We start from the raw sequence: 26,449 nt of genomic DNA on the forward strand, positions 1-26,449 counted from the left end.
TAACTAATATAAAACCAGTAGAAATGAATACAGATTGTTTGTAGAGTGGTGCGAACACTCTATTATACTTGTAAACACAAAGTCATCTTCATGTTATGTGCTTATAATGCCATCACCAGTCCGTTACAGCCAGTGTCATTGTTACGTACTATCTGAACCAACACTCAGTTATTATCTACGGAAATCTTCCCTGAAGAAAAAACACACGAAATATGAAGATAGTTGTCAAACTACAGACCAGGGCCATATGAATATTTGCCAAAAACTGTAATCGGACTCATTGTAAATAATTAACAAACGGTTTGGGGATTTTTAACTATACTACGTGAGCACATCAAAAATAATCTTGAAAATTAATGCACGAACAGCTCTGTCCATGACCATGGAACAATATGTACCCCGAACTTAAATTTATTACGAGGAAATAAACTTAACAGTTAAAACAGCATTTCTACCAACGAATGAAACTGTACATTAAATTGTCAAATGACATTAAAGGTTTACTAAAGCAAACGTATTGAAAACGGCAGTTGCAAAGTAACTTTGAAGCAATTTGTTCTAAACAATCAAGGATTACGTAGATTCCACAGAGTGGGGGTTTGGTACAAACGTAAACACTACAAAATAGTAAAAACAGATGTCTGTCATTTCACAACACATTTTGCCTCTGTACTGTCCTCATTTCTTTCTGGGAAGCATCATACCAAAGCTCTGTGATGGAGTATACTAACATACTTTTTGTGAGCTCAACATCTGACTTATTATGGAGGGATGTTAAAATGAAGAGTTGCGTACACAAAATGAAAACGAAGTAGCATGTCATGAACCCGATGTCAGTTGATAGTGTGTGTGTGGAGCCACATTATGAAACAACATGTGGCCAGAGGGTGTAGTGTGCAGCGATCAGTGTTGCGAGATAAATGAATAGTGTACTCTAACTTTGTGCACCATTAAATAACCTCTTTGCAAGAATGCATATAGTATTGTACACTAGTGATAAATCGAAAGATGTTGCACTGCTTTAAACTGGCTGGCCCTAGCCTCCAGCCAAACAAGCTGAGTTATGTTTTCCAGGGTTGCTTTGAGATTTTTCATGTAAATGCTGGGATGGTTGCCACTCTATGCCCAAGGCCAATCACCTGCCCAATACTTGTGAAACTAGACCTGTAAGTAGATAGACTGTTGGTTTTTTCTTCTTTCAACTGTGATGCCAATATAATTGTAAAACTCATCCCCAGATGAATACAACCACTGGTTCCTACATTGGCACTTCGAACCGTTGCAAATCTTGGGAAGAGAAAAATCAGTAAGTTAATATAATTTGTATATTTTCATTCACTAATTTCCTATGGAATAATATTCTTTGGTAACTCATTTTCAGGAAAGAAATTTTTCATTGCTCAAAAATGTTCTCTACCAATAATAAGTGGTGCTCACCCACCAGATCTTGTTGACTTCCGTTTAACAAATGTAGCCATCTTGATTATTGCCTCATGATATACTTATACCCTCACTAATTTTGCAGTAAATAATCCACTGCAGTTCAGAATAAGCAGTAATATAAATTATTAAAAAATCAGAAAAAAGACACGCATTATCCCAAATTAAGGTTGTCTTTAGCACAAAAAGGGGTGCACAATGCTGCAATAAAATTGTTAATATTTTACCCACTGATAAAAAAAAATTGGCAGACAGAAAAGTTAATCTGAAAGCTTTTCCTTGAAATTTCTTCTATTCCGCAGATGAATCTCTGTATAATTTGTGTAAGAAGTGGTGGACAGGAATTGCTAATTCACATCTGTATTAAAAAAGATAGCGAATGGCCAGAATGTAGTCATATTTGCACATGAATGAAAAGTAACTCTTCCCACGTTATTACAATTAATCGTACAAACGATATGTGAAGCATAAAACTAACCACCTAACTAATAACTTCCACTGTGTGTGGCGAATATTCGGTACATGAATAAGTGAAAGGTCGCAGCGATTACGAAAGTTAAAACGTTTGGATGGATATCATTCATATCCGTGCTAGGCATTCCAAGAACGTTTCAATAATCTAGTTCGTGATACCTACTGCCTTCGAAGCACGGTACACTTGTGGAGAAACAAGGGTACTGCGAAAACTACAGAGAGTCTCCCCTGATATGCGGATGCAGTAAAAGAACAGAAAGGGGCGGAAAGGTGTAACACTTTGTTCATTATCTCAAAAATGACACCTCAACTGCTTCAGATGATTCGATAACGCATCTTACTACAGGCGGCAGAAAAGAATACCAAATGACTAGAAATATGACTGGCATTCATTATTGTGCGTTACCCAAATAGAGTCCATCAGCGCATTGAAAAATCTTAGTGGATCCGATTTGCTTTTGATTTGCTGCGATCCGTTTATGAGAATCCGGTACAAACTGAATAAACATAGTAACTAGTCTACACTAGTATTGTTATAAAATAAGATGAATAATGCTCGCAACATATATTTATCTTCCTTATAGAAGAAAAATTTGTTTCTTGAATAAAAACGTTGCGGTGTAAAATTTTGTGCTGAGAAGAGTAGTAAATTTGCACTGGTCCTGTGGTTACATACCAGAGTTTCTCATCAATATATATCCTAACTAAAGGTCATCACATTTGTATTTGATAGTTTTAATTTGTCTCTCTGTTAGTGACTTACTACTTTACGTGCCAGTGGACAGAATATTAAAGGGGATAGAAGTTTTAAATTCGAATTGTAGACACCCGGGAATCGATTTTGCGTTATCCTTCATCTCCGAGCGTATCGGAGGAGAAGGAGTTTTTGCATCAGGAACGCTATGAGTCATTAATCTTCGCGGTTCAAAGAACGTAAAGCAGGTAGGTAAAGATATCAAACAGTCTCGCGTTACTAACGACGATCGCCGCGTTTGCGAGTCACAACTCAACGATGAACGACTAGAAGCTGACGGTGTTCTTATGCCGACTTAAGTTCCCCGTCGGGCTATTTACTGAAACTATGCCATTGACCGTTCCTTGGTCCTATAACAACGGCGATATCTGTGACGGTTAAAAATTGCGTACTAGTTTAAGAGACTCAGCCCGTATCTGGAGTACCGGGTTTCATCCAGATTTTGCTGTCCCATGGTTTCCTTGAATATGTGTAGCTATTAACGGTACTGTTACTTAAAAAGCCGTAAAAACTCCAGAAGACCGTCCTCAATCCAGTCTCCATCCTTGTCCAGTCCCAGCTTGTACTAAGTCTCTAACGATGTAGAAGGCTGAACGTTTAACACCTCCCTATAACCAGGAAAAAGGTTTACTTTTGTGCTCTGGATCTTCAATTTAATGAGTGGGGTACCAGGTGACGAATATAAAGCAGAATCAAGTTTCTTCCAGAATTGCTAGTTCCCGGAGGTCTGTTAAGAGAACCTCTGTCAAGTTTGGTGTTGAGGCAACACTCGTCCACCTAGACTTCACAACCTGTGGTGAGGTGAGCAAGGTAGTTGCCCATGAAATCCTGCTGCTGGGACTGGAATTTTGCTGAAGCGGCATAATGTGAGACACCAGTTCACTGTAGTCAGCTAAATTTCCTCATATTGTGGCCCAACGCTGCTCTGACTTTGGCATTTGCATGACTGAAGCGGGGGACCCAGATACAACAAAACTGGCCAGAGCCGCTACAAATACCAGCTTCTCAGACCCTAACAGGGCATTGTCTTCGACTACTGCCGACGCCAGGACATACTTCACGCCAGCAATTGTTCGCATGTGGTCCAATGAGCTACATCTACATCTGGCTACAAAAACTGTTAGATGCTGGTCTACGAGCCGCTGCTAAACCTGATCACCACAGGCGTAAGGCAATGGCGCCAGAGGGTAACCACCTCCAGGAGTGACTCTGTCTGGACTCAGAGCGTCTCCAGGACGTTGTGGGTTCAGCGCCTGCATATCAGCCTGCTATTCTGTATCTTCCCGCCATTGTGCCGATCGTTTCAGTACTCCAGAGCACCGAACGGCCTAGTACTTGAATTAGAGCCCCTTCGGAAGCAATACCGTTCGGGTGTAGAGAACAGAAGCGCTGTTGTCGGTTCGCGTTGCGCGAGCCAATCAAAAGCAAGCGGCCACAGATCCGCGCATGCGCACTGCAGCGCGCACAGCGCCACGAACACATCTACATCTACATGACTACTCTGCAATTCACATTTAAGTGCTTGGCAGAGGGTTCATCGAACCACAATCATACTATCTCTCTACTATTCCATTCCCGAACACCGAACAGCGAGCGGGAAAAACGAACTCCTAAACCTTTCTGTTCGAGCTCTGATTTCTCTTATTTTATTTTGATGATCATTCCTACCTATGTAGGTTGGGCTCAACAAAATATTTTCGCATTCGGAAGAGAAAGTTGGTGACTGAAATTTCGTAAAAAGGTCTCGCCGCGACGAAAAACGTCTATGCTGTAATGACTTCCATCCCAACTCGTGTATCATATCTGCCACACTCTCTCCTCTATAACGCGATAATACAAAACGAGCTGCCCTTCTTTGCACCCTCTCGATGTCCTCCGTCAATCCCACCTGGTAAGGATCCCACACCGCGCAGCAATATTCTAACAGAGGACGAACGAGTGTAGTGTAAGCTGTCTCTTTAGTGGACTTGTTGCATCTTCTAAGTGTCCTGCCAATGAAACGCAACCTTTGGCTCGCCTTCCCGACAATATTATCTATGTGGTCCTTCCAACTGAAGTTGTTCGTAATTTTAACACCCAGGTACTTAGTTTAATTGACAGCCTTGAGAATTGTACTATTTATCGAGTAATCGAATTCCAACGGAGTTCTTTTGGAACTCATGTGGATCATCTCACACTTTTCGTTATTTAGCGTCAACTGCCACCTGACACACCATACAGCAATCTTTTCTAAATCGCTTTGCAGCTGATACTGGTCTTCGGATGACCTTACTAGACGGTAAATTACAGCATCATCTGCGAACAGTCTAAGAGAACTGCTCAGATTGTCACCCAGGTCATTTATATAGATCAGGAACAGTAGAGGTCCCAGGACGCTTCCCTGGGGAACACCTGATATCACTTCAGTTTTACTCGATGATTTGCCGTCTATTACTACGAACTGCGACCTTCCTGACAGGAAATCACGAATCCAGTCGCACAACTGAGACGATACCCCATAGCTCCGCAGCTTGATTAGAAGTCGCTTGTGAGGAACGGTGTCAAAAGCTTTCCGGAAATCTAGAAATACGGAATCAACTTGAGATCCCCTGTCGATAGCGGCCATTACTTCGTGCGAATAAAGAGCTAGCTGCGTTGCACAAGAGCGATGTTTTCTGAAGCCATGCTGATTACGTGTCAATAGATCGTTCCCTTCGAGGTGATTCATAATGTTTGAATACAGTATATGCTCCAAAACCCTACTGCAAACCGACGTCAATGATATAGGTCTGTAGTTAAGTGGATTACTCCTACTACCCTTCTTGAACACTGGTGCGACCTGCGCAATTTTCCAATCTTTAGGTACACAAAGCGGCTATAAGACGACACAGGTGCACTAATCTTCGAAGTACCGAAAATTATGTTTACGTTGCCATAACGCATGACGCCGCATTCCATCGAGCTGACGTGCCCGCCTCCATCACTCTTGCCTCCTCCTTAACAGTATCAAGCGCAGTATATCCATTTCCATGATACTCAGCTGAAATGCATGGAAATTTTTTCAGTTACCCTGACCGCATGTTTCATTGCACGCATAATAACAATAGCGCATTTGATTGTAGTCTGCAGATTGTCATAAAAGCCGCATTATGTCATCTTACTCTCATTCACACTGAGATCGTGTTTTGGATTTTATGTTTCGGAAAATGAGTTAGGAACAGTGTGTAGTACCACATTGTACTAATACATCTATAAAAACACCCGAAAAATTGATTCTGAGTGTTTCAAAGAATAAGAAGATAAACAGAATGTGGTTATAACTCGCTCCCCAAATGACACACTTTCCTGTATATACGTCAGTTGAAAAAACGCATTTTCGAGAGCTCCTGAAATTATTCGAAGTTTATAACATGCATCTCATGAATGAAAATGTTTCGTATATGGTGCTACAGTCTAAAAATATTACGGCAGAGATCTTTCATCTCTGTATGTTTAGGATTCAATACGATCGCGGGCCTCAATTATTGTACTATAGCGTAGAGGAATGTAGGCTGCCTTCGTTGCCAGACGGCTCTGCGTAAGTCATAAATGCGTGATAGTTCGGAAGGTTTCCAACATCAGGCTTCACATAATTGCTTTCCATTGTTACTTGAAAGTTGTAAACACGTTTCAATAATTACTAACTAGACTATTTGTGGGAAAAAGTACACAAAGTCACTAGTAACGTCAGTTTACACTCATGTAATATACGTAAGCAGAGCCAATGTCTTGATATTTAATGATCTTTAAACTCTTATTTGCATAGAAGTAACACGCATTTGAGAGACTATTGACCGAAAACGTTCATTTGTTGATATAATCATTCACAGTTAGAAACTAACCTAACCATATTTCCTAAAAGGAAAACAGTCTATTGTGAAACTTTCCAACTGGATGCGTCCTCTGGTAATTCTTTAGTAACACAATCACTAATGCAAAGCTAAATCCGCTAAATATGTTTAAAATAACAAATTATAGGTGCACATAAACCACAGCTCACCAATCGACAGGGCCACACCGAAAGCCAAAACCTCTCGGTACAATTGTCGTAAAATCGGTGGCAGGACCGTTCGGTAACAGGTCTCAGAAGCTTGCTGAATAGGATATTTGGATAAATAACCGAAAATGACGTCACTACCGAGACTAACCTACTACACCGATTGGTATGAATGATACAGAATAGGGCCCCTGCCACGCACCTCGCCTACCGCTGAAGTGGCCGACAGTCCAGTCCTGCAGAACAACTCACTTCTGCAAGGCCACCGGCCTCTTCCACTTCGCTGAGGCAGCACTTCTACCCGATGTTAACACCGCTGAGCTATCGACTGCTGCTTTTCTGTGTCTCTGGGTCGCCACCATCATCATACATACGAGCGTCTTACTAAATGAATGTTACTGCTTACTGAGCTCTTGTGAGTGCACGACCGCCGACGAGGTGGTAATACGCAACCCATCGAGCTGAACAAGTCGTCCTGAGACGACCCTCCTGGCATTAATAGCGTCCGCATCCCTCGACCCAATTATACTTGATCGGAAGAATGTAAGTGACAACGAGCGACATCATAGGACAGCATACGATTTTGTTGACAACGTCCAGTCGTTTCGATTGGAGGATAGGCTGGAAGGTGCAAGTGGTGAAAATAGACTCAATCAGCGATTTGAGTGACTTGGGGGGAATGCTGAAGAAATTGATGAGGGCAGTGCCTGTTAAAGTGTCGGCAGTGCAAATTGCTGAGGCCCAGTCTTCAGAAGCGATATGTTTTACAAGTAGAAGGGCCAGAGAGTGTATTTTTCCTATTCTTGTAGACACAGGTTTTGCAGTGAGCAAAACGTGCGAAGATGAGGATAGAACTCTGGAGGCAGTTGGGGTTTGCTAGAACACAGGGAACAAATGTGGGCAGATAACACACACACACAGAAGCATGAAGATGCATGAAGGGAGGATAGATCCCAATCCAGTGTGTCAGCACCCATCCTCGATGCCACTAGCTATATATTAGTTTGTTCTTTTTCAGGTAAAGGAAGGTCACCGGCCAAGTTAAGGTTGTTGGCATATTACTTGGAGAATTGAAATACTGTATCCCAAAAGCGGGGTACGCCCATCAAGAGTTTCAAGGACGGGTAAGGAAAGTACTGCATATGAGCTATGGAAAGTAATGTTACTAGTAAATTTCTTCTGCAAGAAGCAGAAGAATGTTAGCAGCTTTGTTATGGGAGTTGTCACCAAATATATCGGGAAAAGTACGGGCAGAATTTTCTAACGACTTGGCTGGAGCCATTGGAATGCAAGCACTGAAGGAGATAGACGGAGTGATCCAAGTCTGCGGTAAGAGGGGGATCTTTCCGTTGACGTCGTTACCGATGTGGGCGAACAGGGCACATTTTAATCTTAGTCCTCCATTGTACAACTTATGCCTATAACCGGTAAAAAACCATCTGCACTCCAGAATTTTAGGTCCATCACATCAACTGGCATCGCGCCTAGCATTTGAGTACTTATGAGTGTACCAGTCAACGTAAACTATGTGACGAGTGAGCAAAGAAGCAGAGAGAGTATGGAAACCGTAAATAAGACTGTAACAGGAAGTAAATACACTACTGGCAATTAAAATTGCTACACCACGAAGATGACGTGCTACAGAAGCAAAATTTAACGGACAGGAAGAAGATGTTGTGATGTGCAGATGATTAGCTTTTCAGAGCATTCAAACAAGATTGGCGCCGGTGGCGTCACCTACAACGTGCTGACGTGACGAAAGTTTCCAGCCGATTACTCATACACAAACAACAGTTGCCTGGCGTTGCCTGGTAAAACGTTGTTGTGATTCCTAGTGTAAGGAGGAGAAATGCGTACCATCACGTTTCCGACTTTGAGAAAGGTCGGATTGTAGCCTATCGCGATTGCGGTTTATCGTATCGCGACGTTGCTGCTCGCGTTGGTCGAGATCTAATGACTATTAGCAGAATATGAAATCGGTGGGTTCAGGAGGGTAATACGGAACGCCGTGCTGGATCCCAACGGCCTCGTATCATTAGCAGTCGAGATGACAAGCATCTTACCCACATGTCTGTAACGGATCGTGCAGCCACGTCTCGATCCCTGAGTCAACAGATGGAGACGTTTGCAAGACAACAATCATCTGCACGAACAGTTCGACGACGTTTGCAGCACGACGGACTATCAGCTCGGAGACCATGGCTGTGGTTACCCTTGACTCTCCATCATAGACTAGGGCGTCTGCGATGGTGTACTCGACGACGAACCTGCGTACACGAATGGCAAAAAGACATTTATTCGAATGAATCCAGTTTCTGTTTACAGCATCATGATGGTCGCATCCCTGTTTGGCGACATCTGGGTGAACGCACAATGGAAGCGTGTATTCGTCATCGCCATACTGGCGTATCACCCAGCGTGATGGTATGGGGTGCCAATGGTTACACGTCTCGGTCACCTCTTGTTCGTACTGACGACAAATTGAACAGTGGACGATACATTTGAGATATGTTAGGACCCGTGGCTTTACCCTTCATTCGATCCCTGCGAAACCCTAAAATCCAGCAGGATAATGCACGACCGCATGTTGCAGGTCCTGTACGGGCCTTTTTGGATACAGAAAATCTTCGACCGCTGCCCTGGCCAGCACATCTCTAGATATCTCACCAACTGAAAACGTCTGGTTAATGGTGGCCGAGCAACTGGCTCGTAACAATATGCCAGTCACTACTCTTGATTAACTGTGGTATCGTCTTGAAGATGCATAGGCAGCTGTGCCTGTACACGCCATCCAAGCTCTGTTTGACTCAATGCCGTTATTACGGCCAGAGGTGGTTGTTGTGGGTACTGATTTCTCAGGATCTATGCACATAAATTGCGTGAAAATGTAATCACATGTCAGTTCCAGTATATTTGTCCAATGAATACCCGTTTATCATCTGCATTTCTTCTTTCTGTAGCAATTTTAATGGCCAGTAGTGTGTACACCTAGTCTCCCAAAGGGGGAAGGGTATTGCAGAAACTGTCCTCCATCTAGACTTCACAAGCCGTGGCGAAGCAGTCTATGAAATCCTGCTGCTGGGTCTGGAACGTTACTGAAGCAGTATGCTTCATGTGATGTGAGCTTGATGTGAGAGCGTAGTCAGCCCTCTGCCGTACTAACGAGCCAAGTTTCCTAATGCTGTGGCACCAACCCGCACTACCTTTGTCACTTATGAGCGACGGTGGGACCTGCTTCAACAAAGCTGGGCAGAGCCACTGTAAATACTCGCCTCTCAGACCCTAGTAGTGCCCTTGTCTTCGACTACTGTTGGCGCCGAGAGATACTCCATGTCAGCTGTCAGTCCCATATGGATCAGAGTCAGTCTCGACTTCATCTAGCCATATGACTTGGTAGCTGCTGAGCTAGCTACTAGAGCTAACGATCCCAGAATTCACGATAACGCCACCAACGGGGATCCACCCGCAGGGTCACTTCTTCCAGTCTGTGGCCCTCTCCAACGAGTTTTGGCTTAGACACCAGCACATGAGTGTGCCACGCCGCTGACCAAGCGCCGGACCTACCGGCTGTCCAAGGCACGTGCACGCCGCCCGCGGAACGCCTCACGGTAGTCGGACGTCTGCAAAGCCACCAGCCGCTGCCACTTGACTAAGGTAACGCTGCTTCCAAGCGTCCCCACTCCGCCATGGCTTAACACACCGCCTTATTCTATGATGAGCTAGCAGCTAGTGACTGGGGGTCTTCCGCACGACACCGAGTAGCCACCATCAATCTATGCAACACTGCTGAGTCGTGCTCTCTCCCAACTGTGCGTTTTCGTGAACTTTGCTGTCTACCTGTGTTTGGTTTCCCGCCCTTGTCGCGGTTACGTCGTGGTTCTTCTTCCTTCCACGTGTTGCAGTAGTGATGGTATCGATATGCGCCGTTTACCATCTTTGGTTTTGTGCATGCAGTTTCCGGCAGGGGGGTCTGGAGTTAGACGGTCGGTTGTTGTGGACGAGGGAAGTTATCTCCGCGCGGTGCAGGCAGCTGGGGCCGCTGGCAGCCCCTGCGCAGTGTCGGAGTGCGTGTGGGGCTGTCCGATCGCTACGAGCTTCGTGGTTCGCCGACCCAGGGCGTCAAAGTTTTGTAGTGGTTTCAACTACCCAAGCCACGTCTGGTTTGTTGTTGGGGAGGTTTTCCGGTGAGCAGCACCGAGTGGTTCTACTGCTGAAATTTTGCCGCCATGCTTTGCAATTAACTGTTTGGTGAACTACGATTTGAGTGCACCAGTGGTATTTTCTGTCTTGTGGCCGTTAGTGTTCCGGTTACCTGCCCTGGCCACTAACGTAATTTCAGGCAGCGTCCTTTCCTCACCTGTTGTCGCTGTCCATTGTGGTGTGTAACTTTGACAGCTAATACGTACTGTATTGTGGATTATCACATTTGTAACGTTGCCAGTTTATGTACTGATTGACGGGAAGCAAGTCGTTGTGTCGGTTGGTCCGTGGCTGTCCCCTGGTTGGGTTCCGACGGATCAAGTATAATTGGGCTCACCACCTGTCTCACCTAAGTGAAGGAGGGCAGACCGACCTCCCTGGAGGCTTTCTGAGTGTCGCCGGTGTTTAATTATCGGTTGTTAGCTATTTTAAATTTTAGGCTTATGGTTATTTGTTTTGTTACCTTAAAACTTTGAAAGATTAATTTTTAAATTTATCTTCCAAGCTTAAACACTGTGGGCTTCTGCCTTTAAATATTATGGTAATATATTTCAAAAATTTTGAAGTTTAATTGTGGCTCTCAGCCATTGGTATTGCACCTTGCATATGTTGCTTCTTTAAATTGTTTTATTGCTATCTTAATTGGATTGTAAGATTTCTTGTTGTTAAACATGCTGGCCTTCTGCCTTTAACGGTCTATGGTACTATATTCTGAAGTTTTGAAATTTAATTGTGGCCCTTAGCCATTTGTGTTGCACCTTGCATATGTTTCTTTCTTGGGTTTTATATTATTTTATTGCTATCTTAATTGAATTTTTGATTTCTTTAAGATTCCTTGTTGGCCTTCTGCCTTTAAAGGTCTATGGTAATATATTCTAAGCTTTTGGAATTTCATTGTGGCCCTCAGTCATTTTTACTGCACCTTGCGTAGTTTGTTTTTTGAATTATTTTATTGCTATCTCAACTGGATTTTTATCTTGTTAAGATTTCTTGTTGGAGGCCTTCAGCCGTGGAAGAGTTGCATTCGGTAAAGATTCGGCTATATGCTGCTTTGGTTGTAAAGGTTATTATAATAAATAACAATTAGAAGCAGAAACTGACATCAGCAATTGGCCCTTTCCACAATCCTATTACCTGTTCTGCCCAGAGGGTTTAGCGGGCGTATCAACTGTCTTACAGAATAAAGAATGTTATTGCTAATTAAGCTCTTCTGATTCAGCGACCCGTGGGCAGGTAGTAATACGCAACTCAGCGACCTGCGAACGCCATCCTGACACAACCATCCTTGCATTAATAGTGTCCCCAAGCCCGATCCCATTATACAGGGAAGCAGGAGGGAGAAATTTAAAAAGTATGGCTGTAAGGACTAATCGTAAGTCGTGCCTGGCTAGCTGAGTCGGTTAGAGCATTCATTACCAGATATAGCAAAGTTCTCTGTTAGATTCTATGATTCGGCACACAGTTTTAAACTAATTGCTCTCATCTGAAATACAATCAAAGTAAATAACCTTCAGTTTAGTTGCTTCAAACGTTATTAACGTCCCGAGCACGATAAAACGAGCTTCGCATTCCAACTACCACAGATATCCCCTTACAAGTAGTAAACAGCTAATACATGTAGCAGAAAGCTGCTTTGAACCGAAATACAAAATTTATGTCACAGTACAATAAATCAGTGTCTCTGACCCATAGTAAAAAGAACAAAGAAAAGAAAAACGACGGCAAGTGCACAGTAATAAGCGGCTCTACGTCTTAAGATGGCGAACCTTGGTGCTTGCACACGTTCTCCTTTCTTCTAATTACCACCATCAAACAACATGAATACAAACACTGCACGACACGTTTCATAACCACTCCTCACAGTCATCCACACTGTGGAGATACACCATATGTACTGATAAGCCAAAACATTATGACCACTGCCCACCGCAACGCTGGATGCCGCCTGGTGTTGCTGCAGACAAATGACGCGGCAGCAAATGTAAGTGGAGCAGACATGGACAGGGGAATACGCAAGCGAAGTTGTTGTTGTTGTTGTTGTTGTTGTTGTTGTGGTCTTCAGTCCTGAGACTGGTTTGATGCAGCTCTCCATGCTATTCTATCCTGTGGAAGCTTCTTCATCTCCCAGTACCTACTGCAACCTACATCCTTCTGAATCTCCTTAGTGTGTTCATCTCTTGGTCTCCCTCTACGATTTTTACCATCGACGCTGCCCTCCAATACTAAATTGGTGATCCCTTGATGCCTCAAACATGTCCTACCAACCGATCCCTTCTTCTAGTCAAGTTGTGTCACAAACTCCGCTTCTCCCCAGTTCTGTTTAATACCTCCTCATTAGTTATGTGATCTACCTACCTGATCTTCAGCGTTCTTCTGTAGCACCACATTTCGAAAGCTTCTATTCTCTTCTTGTCCAAACTATTTGTCGTCCATGTTTCACTTCCATACATGACTTCACTCCAAACATTGTCAAAAGCTTCCTCTAAGTCTACAAATGCTAGAAACGTAGGTTTGCCTTTCCTTAATCCGTAAGGCCAGTGTTGCCTCACGTGTTCCGACATTTCTACGGAATCCAAACTGATCTTCCCGGAGGTCGGCTTCTACCAGTTTTTCCATTAGTCTGTAGAGAATTCGTGTTAGTATTTTGCAGCTGTGACTTATTAAACTGATAGTTCGGTAATTTTCACGTCTGTCAATACCTGCTTTCTTTGGAATTGTTATATCCTTCTTGAAGTCTGAGGGTATTTCGCCTTTCTCATACATCTTGCTCACAAGATGGTAGAGTAGCGAATTATGGGCTGCAAATGGGGGAAATCCAATGAGATAAGCGACTTTGACAAAGGACAGTTTATTATTACGGAGAGCCTGGGAACTAGTATCTCGAAAACGGCGAAGTTTATCAAATGTTCACGTGCTACTGTCGTGAGCTTCTACGGAAAGCGGTAGAAGCACAGTGAAACTTCAACGAGGTGAAATGGTTGAACGTGCACGGCTCATCACAGAACTTGGGGTCCGGGGGCTTGCCTGCTCTCTAAAGTAGAACAGATGGTGATTTGTGGTATTTCTGTCGAAGGAGCTCAATGCTGGTGCACGCAAATGTGTTTCAGAGCACACCGTTCATTGTACAGGTACACTGCTGAACACGGAACTCCGCAGCTGACCACCTATACGTGTTCACATGTTGTCCCGCGGTGGTCTCGCGGTTCTAGGCGCGCAGTCCTGAACCGTGCGACTGCTATGGTCGCAGGTTCGAATCCTGCCTCGGGCATGGATGTGTGTGATGTCCTTAGGTTAGTTAGGTTTAAGTAGTTCTAAGTTCTAGGGGACTAATGACCACGGCAGTTAAGTCCCATAGTGCTCAGAGCCATTTGAACCATTTGAACATGTTGTCCCAGAGACATTGGCAATAAGAATTGCAGTGCGCACGGGACCATCAGGATTCGACCATCGATCAATGTAAATGTGTCGGGTCTTCGAGTGAATAACACTTTTGCTACGCTGTATCGATGTTCGTCTCCACAGATACCGTCATCGATGTGAACGGCTGCTCGAAACGTGCAGCGCGCCGGGGACGGAGTTTGATGGGAGCAGAATTATGCTATGGGAGACATTCTCCTGCGCTTGCACGGGACCTGTGATAGTAATCGAAGACACGCTAACAGCTGTGAACCAACTGCATCCCTTCATGCTTGATGTCTTCCCCGACGGAGATGTCCTCTTTCAGCAGTATTATTTTACGTGTCTCAGAGCCAGAACCGTGCTACAGTGGTTTGAGAAGAATTATAGCGAACTCAGGTTGATGTCCCGGCGACCAAATTTCCGTGATGTCAAGACTATGTGTGCTGGCGTACGCCTTCGCCAGCACATCGGTGGGCACTAGAAACGTCGTAAAGCAGACGCTGAACTGAGCGCGCCTAAGACAAGAGAAGGCCAAGGCACGCCTCCAGGCTACGCGCCGACAACGCCCCTGGGCAGTGAGCATATAGGCCGCGCCCGCCGACCGAGACGTCTCAATCTCAGTACCTCAGTACGTCGCACAGTGCTCTAGTCTTCCACAGTCGACACCTCGCACCTTATCTAGTTGTGGGGGATCGTCGGTCATTGTATGTAGTTGTGATATGGACACGGACTATACTCAAGAATTAGAACACGTTATTTGAGTGTTATTAACCACAGAGCTTCAGATTGGATATAGTTGAAGTACTCAATTAGTTCCAGTAATAAAGTATATTTTAACCATGTGCGCATTTTATGTTGTAGTGAGAGCAAATCGGCCACGCACATATCATACCACCCTCTCCTCATCCAGCCATGAACCACAAAACATCACATGAGTGCTAAATCACAGTAAGACTCAGTTTTTACAGTTTCTAACTCACAATTCAACAAGGACCGATATTTTGATCTGACAGAATGGGCATATTATAAGCGAGACGGAACAGTTAAAGTTCCTAGGCGTTCGGATATATAGTAAGCTGTTGTGGAAAGCTCATGTTCAGGATCTTGTTCAGAACCTAAATGCTGCTTTATTTACCATTAGAACAGTATCTGAAATAAGTGACAGTTCAACACGAAAAGTAGTCCACTTAGCATATTTTCATACGCTTATGTCGTATGGTATTATTTTTTGGGGTAATTCTTCTGATTCAAAAACGGTATTTTTGGCTCGGACTGTTCGAGCTATATGTGGTGTAAGTTTGAGAACCACTTGTCGACCCCTATCCAATAGTCTGTGAATTCTGACATTGTCCTCACAGTATATATTTTCTTTAATGCCTTTTGTTGTTAGCAATATTAGCTTATTCCCAAGAGTTAGCAGCTTTCACTCAGTTAATACTAGGCAGAAATCAAATCTGCATGTGGAATGCACTTCCTTGACTCTTGTGCAGAAAGGAGTGCAGTATTCTGCTGCATCCATTTTCAATAAGCTACCACAAGAACTCAAAAATCTTAGCAGTAGCCCAAACACTTTTAAGTCTAAACTGAAGAGTTTGCTCATGGCTCACTCCTTTTATTCTGTCGACGAGCTCCTGAAAGAGCTGAAAAATTTAGCAAATTCCAGTGTTACATTGTTGATTTTCTTTATTTAAACTTACGACTTGTCGTCTGAATATGTTTCTTATATTTCATTTTTCTGTTTCTACTATCGTGCTACAATTTCATGTATTGACTCGTTCCATGACCATGGAGACTTCTCCTTAATTTGGTCCTACAGGACAATAAATACATAAATAAAACACTATGGAACCCACCTGGGTCGCTATGGGGCGTCTTCACCTCATACGCAAATCAGTGGTTCGTTATTTACACGAATTACATGACCTGCGCGTAGACATCTTATGCCACAAAGTTCCACAGATCTATCAACAAACTGTAGGATCCCTGATACGCAGAATCAGTGATGTATTTCATTTCAAAGACGGACAAACAAGATGTTAAGCATGTGGTCATAATGTTTAGTGTATATCATTAGTACGTAAGAGGGGTTCCTCTCCCATCGTTTTTCAATATCTTACTCGTTTTTTTATGAATGTCAGTGTTGTTGTTCGAACTAAGGCTACGCTAGCAGGGAGAACTGTGACGTGAGTGTACTGTCGTTGAATCTTATCATCTTCTGAAACCGCCGAATGATTTGTAACCATTTTACGTTTGCCGTTGTTCATTAGTCGTTAGCAGCACTGATGAACGCTTACATTCTCGAAACTTCCGGTCACACTGTGAGATGCGGATTTTATACATTCCATCATCTGCTTCTTCGTTTTTTCGTTGAATCGTTGCAGTACACCACTTCCGTTATTCATTTCTATCTATCTTCAACAGTACTCTATAATGCAACATTTCAACATTTTTGATCATTTAATTCTTGTCTTACACGTTGTCCATGTTCACATTCAAAACGAGCGGTGCTCTAAAAATAGATTTTGATTAACCTTTCTCTGCTCTCAAATTTTATATTATTGTACGTTAGCAGTTATTTCGTTTTGTAGAAAGCCCATTCACCTCGTATAATGCTTGTCACTGTAACTTTCTTGCGCCTTCTCTCTTTATCTATTCTCCTTCCGAAGCAGCAAAATCCGTCCTTTATTTCATTCTGCTTCACATTATCAAAAGCCTTTTTCCAAATCCCGGAATGCAGTGTATCTCACATTGTTTTATAAATCTGCTCGATATCATTAGTCACTGCACTAAAATATCTTCTCGAGTGCCGCTTCTTCACATAAACCCAACTTGTTCATTCTGAATACACTTTCGATTTTGCCTTCCACTCTTCGCTAAAATAGGTATGTGATACCAGTCTGACTGTGCAAAATCTTTGGCGTACAGCCACACTCGCCTTCCTAGGAAGCGTAACAATGTAATCCCTTTTAAATTAATGTTATTCAAGAGCTTGTATTACTGCTGCCCCACATTTAGTCTGGTGTCCTTTAAATATACCGCTGGTATTTCGTCATTTTCTGGATGTTTGTATCGTCAAGACCGCGTGAAAGAGTTCTAATTTCCTTAAAAGAAACTGCATGTATATAGCGGTTCTGAAAATGTAAGATGACTCAAATGGCTCTGTGCAATATGGGACTTAACATCTGTGGTCATCAGTCCCCTAGAGCTTAGAACTACTTAAACCTAACTAACCTTAGGACATCACACACATCCACGCCCGAGGCAGGATTCGAACCTGCGACCGTAGCGGTCGCGCATTTCTAGATTGTGGCGCCTAGAACCGCTCGGCCACATTGGCCGACTGATAATGTGAGATAACAAGGACATGTTACCTTCAATAGACTCGAATGTTCGAGTTGCATTCAAACCAGTCCCTGCGAAAGCTTAGAAGTTCAACGACAAATAAGCAGCTACACGTGTAACGAAAGTAACTGCCTCTGTTTTCGAGGTGTAATCCCACGTGACATACGCCAGGTCTGTAGACAATCCGCTGCTTAAGGGCCGCTACTTTTAGACAAAGGCAAGAAGAGGCGGCCAAAAATACAGGAGATGCCTAGTGCACGATTACTTGCAACTTCATTGGGAACAGTGCCGGCGTATACACAACTATTTTTAGCTGGTAAGGCTTAGAAGTCAAGAAAAGTAGTTCTTAAGTGCTCAGATGTAGTGGTTCTCCGCGCCTCACAAGCACTTCAGGATGAATGTGTGTCACAAGATACAACTAATGCGAACTATCCAACAATTACGAGAGTAGGCCCCCACGCAGTAGAGAGTTAAACCAAAATTTTGTTATAAATAGAATTAGTCCTCTTCCTACAGACGTACACAGTAATACAATATTGAGTAACGTATACTATAGTTCTACTGAGAGTTTCATAACTTCCACATGAGACAACTATCTCTGATTTTCAAAACAAATCTTTAGTTCTAAATATCACACACGAACAGGACATTATACCTAAAACGAATACACTGGCCGTATTGTAAGCAATATTTTTTTATTAATTATTACAGCTCCAGGACATACAAACGGTATAATCATCCGCAGCAGTTCTTAGAAACTCGTCAGATCAGAAAGATAAAAGGGAGGATAGAAAAATACTACGCAACTAAACTGTGGGAATTCCTAAACTGACCAGACATTTTAAGATCTATCTTAGTTGCGTTTACAAAAAGCAAGGCCCAAATAACATATTCTCAAATCCAAAACTCCCGTAGATATACACTATCTGATCAAAAGTATCCGAAGACCTATTAGTGGACATCAATTTGCATGTGTTCACTCTTCGCCTACATGAGGTCTTGACTTCTATTGGGCCCACTTTCTGTAAATTGTCTGAATGTCTGTCGAAGAATGGCAGCCCAGTCTTCCTCAAGAGTCTTAATCAGAGGAGGTAGTGATGTTGGACGCTGGGATCTGGAGGGAAAAAGACGTTCTAACTCATGCCAAAGGTTTAGATTGGGCCTCCGTGCCGGTCAGTCCGTTGCAGGAACGCTATTGGCCAAAAACCCTTGCCTCACTGATACTGCATTGTGTCAGGATGAAGTGCTCGGCTGATACAATCGTAATTATTCCTCTTCTGCACGCAGTATACAACGCTCCATGTCCTTCCGAATTTTTAAAAAAAAAGGTTCAAATGGCTCTGAGCACTATGAGACTTAACACTGAGGTCATCAGTCCCCTAGACTTAGAACTACTTAAACCTAAATAACCTAAGGACGCCATGCCCGAGGCAGGATTGAAACTTGCGACCATAGCAGCAGCGCGTTCCGGACTGAAGCGCCTAGAACCTTTCGGCCACAGAGGCCGGCTCCGCATTTAGTGTTTTCTTAAGTGCAGAAAATGGATCACACGCTAACCACGAAAAATACCCGCATACCGTAAACACTACGTGCTCCTGTTTGCACTACACGTGACAGCATGTCAAATTCACCAGCCATTCGCCAAATCCAAACGCTTCCATCGGTTCGCCACAGGATACAGCGTGATTCTTCACTCGGAATCACTCGTTTCCAGTCAGCCACTCTCCAACCCTGGTGTCGCTCTTTACACCACCTCAAGCGTTGCTTAACATCGACCTACAAATTGTGTGGCTTATGAGATAGCTGAATGAGATTTTCACTCTGCAGCGGAGTGTGCGCTGATATGAAACTTCCTGGCAGATTAAAACTGTGTGCCCGACCGAGACTCGAAATCGGGACCTTTGCCTTTCGCGGGCAAGTGCTCTACCAACTGAGCTACCGAAGCACGACTCACGCCCGCTACTCACAGCTTTACTTTCATATCAGCGCACACCCCGCTGCAGAGTGAAAATCTCATTCTGGAAACATCCCCCAGGCTGTGGCTCAGCCGTGTCTCCGCAATATCCTTTCTTTCAGGAGTGCTAGTTCTGCATGTCTCGCAGGAGAGCTTCTGTAAAGTTTGGAAGGTAGGAGACGAGGTACTGGCAGAAGTAAAGCTGTGAGTACCGGGCGTGAGTCGTGCTTCGGTAGCTCAGTTGGTAGAGCACTTGCCCGCGAAAGGCAAAGGTCCCGAGTTCGAGTCTCGGTCGGGCACACAGTTTTAATCTGCCAGGAAGTATGAGATAGCTGTTCGACCATTTTCCCCCTTCCTTTTATCTTCTTGCCCACAACACACTGTGCTAACTGTACGCTTGGCAGCACTTTGAAACTCACGAGTGTCTCATTCGATTCATTGCACGCAATGTTTTTTTACAGCCAATCACGGCAGTCCTCGAGTGTCCCCAGGCGCCAGTACATGAGATCTGTCTGCTTTTGGTGTATCATTAGTTGTTCCTTCTCGTTCGCACTACAGATCACATCATAAACAGTCAACTTGAGCGACATCAGAAGGGTTAAAATGTCCCTAATAGATTTGTTGCACATCTGACATCCAAAGCCTAGTCACGTTCGAAGACACTAGTCACTCCTGACAATTCTGCTGTTCCTGCTTCTTTACTGACAACACAATACTCCCCGCTTCCTGTTATGTTCGCGAATCCGCTTCTCGTGACGCATAGTGGACGCGTTACTTAGGGTGATACAGATATTTTGGATCAGATAGTGTTCCTATCTTGTGGTCGGTGCTGTCCAGGGTAACGGGTTGACGGAACTACACTCATGCTCATAAAGTAATGATAATTGCATAATGTGGTGCCACACAACGTGGCACTGCACACAGCTGACACTAATAGCATAGGCACATAGGGAATACACACGATACAGATCTGTAAGTCCACGGTATTGGTGGTAAGTTAAGAAAACCGTTCCGAAAACCATGTGCTACAAAACGCCACTGTTTCCTGCGCATGTACCCTTACATCAGTATGGGATATGAACACCATGCACACGTACACAGGCTTCACAGTGGGTTGGCATACTCTGGATCTGGTGGTCGACCGAGAGCATCCCAGACATGTTCGGTGGGGATTAGATCTGGAGAACAGGCAGGCCACTCCATTGGCCTCATATCTTCTGTTTCAAGGTAATGCTCCACGATGGTAGCTCTGTGGAGCCGTGCGTTATCATCCGTCAGGAGGAAGGTGGGATCCACAGCACCCCTGAAAAGGCGGACATACTAGTGCAAAATGCCGTCCCGACACATCTGATCTGTTATAGTTCTTCCGTCAAAGACATGCAGGGGTGTACGTGCACCAATCATAATTCCATCCCACACCGTCAAACCACGACCTCCATACAGGTCCCTTTCAAGGACATTAAGGGGTTGGTATCTGGTTTCTGGTTCACGCCAGATGAAAACCTGGTGAAAATCAATGTTCAGACTATACCGAGACTCGTCCGTGAACATAACCTGGGACCACTGTTCCAATGACCATATACTGTATTCTTGACACCAGGCTTTACGGACTCTCCTGTGACCAGGGGTCAGTGGAATGCACTTTGCAGGTCTCCGGGCGAATAAACTATGTCTGTTCAGTCATCTGTAGACTGTGTGTCTGGAGACAATTGTTCCAGTGGCTGGGGTAAGGTCCTGAGCAAGGCTACATGCAGTACTCTGTGGCCGTCTGCGGGCACTGATGGTGAGATACCGGTCTTCTTGTGGTGTTGTACACTGTGGACGTCCCGTACTGTAGCGCCTGGACACTTTTCCTGTCTGCTGAAATCGTTACCATAAACTTGAGATTACACTTTGTGGCACACGGAGGGCCCGTGCTACGACCTGCTGTGTTTGACCAGCCTCCAATCACCCTATTTTTGTATTCATTATTAAACCTACTCCTGCATTACCCCTATTTGATTTTGTATTTATAACCCTGTATTCACCTGACCAAAAGTCTTGTTCTTCCTGCCACCGAACTTCACTAATTCCCACTATACCTAGCTTTAAACTATCCATTTTTTAAACTTTCTAAACTACCTGCCCGATTAAGGGACCTGACATTCCACCCTCCGATCCGTAGAACGCCAGTTTTCTTTGTCCTAATAACGACGTCCTCTTGAGTAGTCCCCGGCCGGAGATCCGACTGGGGGACTATTTTACCTCCGTAATATTTTACCCGAGAGGACGCGATCATCATTAACCACACAGTAAAGCTGCATGCCCTCGGGAAAAATTACGGCTGTAGTTTCCCCTTGCTTTCAGCCGTTCGCAGTACCAGCACAGCAAAGCCGTTTTGGTTAGTGTTACAAGGCCAGATCAGTCAATCATCTAGACTGTTGCCCCTGCAACTACTGAAAAGGCTGCTGCCCCTCTTCAGGAACCACGCGTTTGTCTGTCCTCTCAACAGATACCCCTCCGTTGTGGTTGCACCTACGGTACGGCTATCTGTATCGCTGAGGCACGCAAGCCTCCCCACCAACGGCAAGGTCCATGGTTCATGGGAGAGATGAAATAACTTAGCATCTCCGAAAGACTTTTAGAAAGAAAAAAGCGTAAAAAGGAAGATGAGCAATGCTCTCGTATCAAGCTTTGCAGGCTTAGTTCAAGGAAGTCTCTCCCCCACAAATCCCGCTCCATCACTGAGATTAAGAAATGTTTCTGACTGACTACATGTTAGCCGGCAGCGGTGGTCTCGCGGTTCTAGGCGCGCAGTCCGGAACCGCGGGACTGCTACGGTCGCAGGTTCGAATCCTGCCTTAGGCCTTGATGTATGTGATGTCCTTAGGTTAGTTAGGTTTAAGTAGTTCTAAGTTCAAGGGGACTGATGACCACAGCTTTTAAGTCCCATAGCGCTCAGAGCCATTTTTTGACTACATGTTAACAAAGCTCGGATAATTTGTAAAAGAGAAATGAACGAATTTTGGGCAATACACGATAAAACAGTTTCACATTCGGAGATTTTTAATTTACAAAACAACTTTTTCTGCTACCACTCAGGAATTTTTTTTCACCATTCGTACGCGTCATTATCCCCATTCTCAAGGGTATTTTTGTGTGCTATTCGATTTATGTGTTACGTGCTGTCCTCTTGTCTTCACTGTTATGCAGTGTCCTGTTGCCATCACCGTAATCTATAAAAGCAAGCCCAATTCCACATAAAGGTAGATCTTCATATAGAATTAATGGAAAATCTGAAAAGAACTTATAACCCTTTTTTATCTGCTTCTGCCGATACTCATATACAGGGTGTTACAAAAAGGTACGGCCAAACTTTCAGGAAATATTCCTCACACACAAGTAAAGAAAAGATGTTATGTGAACATGTGTCCGGAAACGCTTAATTGCCATCTTAGACCTCATTTTAGTTTCGTCAGTATGTACTGTACTTCCTCGATTCACCACCAGTTGGCCCAATTGAAGGAAGGTAATGTTGACTTTGGTGCTTGTGTTGACATGCGACTCATTGCTCTACAGTACTAGTATCAAGCACATCAGTACGTAGCGTCAACAGGTTAGTGTTCATCACAAACGTGGTTTCGCAGTCAGTGCAATGTTTACAAATCCAGAGTTCGCAGATGCCCATTTGATGAATGGATTATCACGGGGCAATAGCCGTGGCGCGGTACGTTTGTATCGAGACAGATTTCCAGAACGAAGGTGTCCCGACAGGAAGACGTTCGAAGCAATTGATCGGCGTCTTAGGGAGCACGGAACATCCTAGCCTATGACTCGCGACTGGAGAAGATCTAGAACGACGAGGACACCTGCAATGGACGAGGCAATTCTTCGTGCAGTTGACGATAACCCTAATGTCAGCGTCAGAGAAGTTGCTGCTGTACAAGGTAACGTTGACCACGTCACTGTATGGAGAGTGCTACGGGAGAACCAGTTGTTTCCGTACCATGTCTAGCGTGTGCATGCACCATCAGCAGCTGATTGGCCTCCACGGGTACACTTCTGCGAATGGTTCATCCAACAATGTATTACTCTTCATTTCAGTGCAAGTGTTCTCTTTAAGGATGAGGTTTCATTCCAACGTGATCAAATTGTAAATTTTCAAAATCAACATTTGTGGGCTGACGAGAATCCGCACGCAATTGTGCAATCACGTCATCAGCACAGATTTTCTCAGAACGTTTGGGCAGGCATTGTTGGTGATGTCTTGATTGGGCCCCATGTTCTTGCACCTACGCTCAATGTAGCACGTTATCATGATTTCATACGCGATACTCTACCTGTGCTTCTAGAACATGTGCCTTTACAAGTAGGACACAACATGTGGTTCATGCACGATGGAGCTCCTGCACATTTCAGTCGAAGTCGTCGTACGCTTCTCAGCAACAGATTCGGTGACCGGTGGATTGGTAGAGGCGGACCAATTCCATGGCCTGCACGCTCTCCTGACCTCAACCTTCTTGACTTTCATTTATGGGGGCATTTGAAAGCTCTTGTCTACGCAACCCAGGTACCAGACGTAGAGACTCTTCGTGCTTGTATTGTGGACGGCTGTGATACAATACGCCATTCTCCAAGGCTGCATCAGCGCATCAGGGATTCCATGCGACGGAGGGTGGTTGCATGTATCCTCGCTAACGGAGGACATTTTGAACATTTCCTGTAACGAAGTGTTTGAAGTCACGCTGGTACGTTCTATTGCTGTGTTTTCCCATTCCATGATTAATGTGATTTGAAGACAAGTAATAAAATTAGCTCTAACATGGAAAGTAAGCGTTTCCGGACACATCTCCACATAACATATTTTCTTTCTTTGTGTGTGTGGAATGTTTCCTGAAAGTTTGGCCATACCTTTTTGTAACACCCTGTATGTTCAGCATCTCGCGCAATATTATATGCACATTACTCAATGACATTATCAAACGTGCAAAAACAGATCAGTTACTAGGATATTCTCACATTTAGTCAACAGCCATAAAGCTAAAGGTCGTCCATTAAATACGACCTAATATTCTGTGTTATACAAGGTTTTTATCTTAGTAACCTGAATCATTATTTGCTGACATGTATTTCCAAACATACTTATTTCTATGTACCACAATTTTTATTTAATTATACCATCGAAGCATCTGAAGAAATTCATTGATACAGTTGCCAGTATTTTATTTAATATATTGCCTTCATATTTTTTGTGACCCGAGGCTGTGTACTGTGATACCTAATGGGTACCACGTATGAGATACCATGGCCACTATGAGCGCTGCTCAGGTTAAGCTTCGAGGTGGCGCTTCCACCTCAAAGATTCTGAACCTGATAAGTAATATTTCGGATTAACATTCCTAGACAGACTGCCAGTGACAAGATCCGAGCTCTCTCTGTCCTGAAGAGATTTTGTCTGCTGCCTCTTGTAGAACTGGGATGTTATATAACACTCTCTTCCGACATCTGCGCTGCTGACTAGAGAATAAAAACGGAAAACACCAGCGGACCTACAAATGACATTTCTCAGTATAGTGAGAGATGTTACCAGTCTGTATAAGAAATAAGGATTTATTAAAAAAAGCTGTGAGGACGGGTCGTGAGTCGTGCTTGGGTAGCTCAGTTGGCAGAGCACTTGCCTGCGAAAGCCAAAGGTCCAGAGTTCGAGACTCGCTCCGGCACAGAGTTTTAATCTGCCGGGAAGTTCCATATCAGCGCACACTGCGCTGCAGAGCGAAAATTTCATTAAAGATATTTACAATCTTAACTAGCAACTCGCCCCACTATCGTATGGGTAGTACTAGGCATCTATGGCCGGACGTTTTGCTTACAGTAAGTAGCGAGGAGCGTGATAATGGGAGACCCACTCGCTCAGAGCTAATTAGCACCTCGCTTTCAGAAGGCGTTTCTAGAGAGCGAATTAAAACCTGTGTTCTTGAGCCATATCAAGTCTCGCCTCGTGACTTTCATTGAATTCTTGAGGCGGCGTGGTCATCGGTCTTTTAACTGTTCTAGTGCATTGAGACAGACATGAATGTTTTCTAGGTACTTTTATTCATAAACAAAACGAAATGAGAATGTAATAAGCAGGCACCTAAATCGCAAAAAAAAACTTAATAAGTGATAAGGAGTCAGTTATAAATACAACACACAGAAAGAAGCAAAGCAGTTTCTTTTTTTTTAATACAAAAACGAAATCAGTAAATCCGTATATCCTAGCCAAGTAAATTCAATGTTAGTTTGTACTTGTAAAGATAAGATTGCACCGCTTAATTCTCCGATTGATGCTAACTTCCGAAAATACATCTGTCGCTGAGATAAAAGGATTACAGCGCCATCCATTCGTTCATTGGTGTACTACACCTCTAACAGCGCCGGCTATTGGTTCATTGGTGTACTATGCCACGGCGATCGCGTTACTGAGCTAAATATCCGAACTAATAAGCTGAGCAGACAGCTTAACGTGTAAGTTAAGATATTAAAATTTTAAACATGGCTATGAGAGAGCAACCGTACAAGAATATGATTTGTATAATGTAAGCAACCTGTTCCAAGAAAATTTTACTTTAACTTGGTTTCGACAACGTGTATGGTTGTCTTCATTAGAAAAATCAAACGATTACTCGTAGTAACAGATGAAGAGATTTAAGAGTAAAATGCTCCTGTCATATAAAATACTTCATGAGAAGATAATATTTTAAACCATATAAAATTACAGGCATTTGAACTGACATAAAACTCGTAAATTTCAGTAAAATTATAGCTACACGGCGTAGCGCACTATATGATGCTAAGGGCTGTAGAAGGAAACATTGTGTCTGTTTTCTCTTGCAGTACTTAGCGTCATATAGTA

The 26,449-nt window shown here is 43.7% G+C and overlaps 1 protein-coding gene across 1 annotated transcript in view; it reads right to left on the minus strand.

Annotated features, from left to right (window-relative positions):
* LOC126278471 (G-protein coupled receptor 54-like) overlaps positions 1–26,449 on the minus strand; it is a 1,326,787-nt gene that overhangs the window by 1,243,703 nt on the left and 56,635 nt on the right. The gene's annotated exons all lie outside the window — the stretch shown is intronic.

Source organism: Schistocerca gregaria, chromosome 6 (assembly GCF_023897955.1).
Source record: "Schistocerca gregaria isolate iqSchGreg1 chromosome 6, iqSchGreg1.2, whole genome shotgun sequence".
Taxonomy (NCBI): domain Eukaryota; kingdom Metazoa; phylum Arthropoda; class Insecta; order Orthoptera; family Acrididae; genus Schistocerca; species Schistocerca gregaria.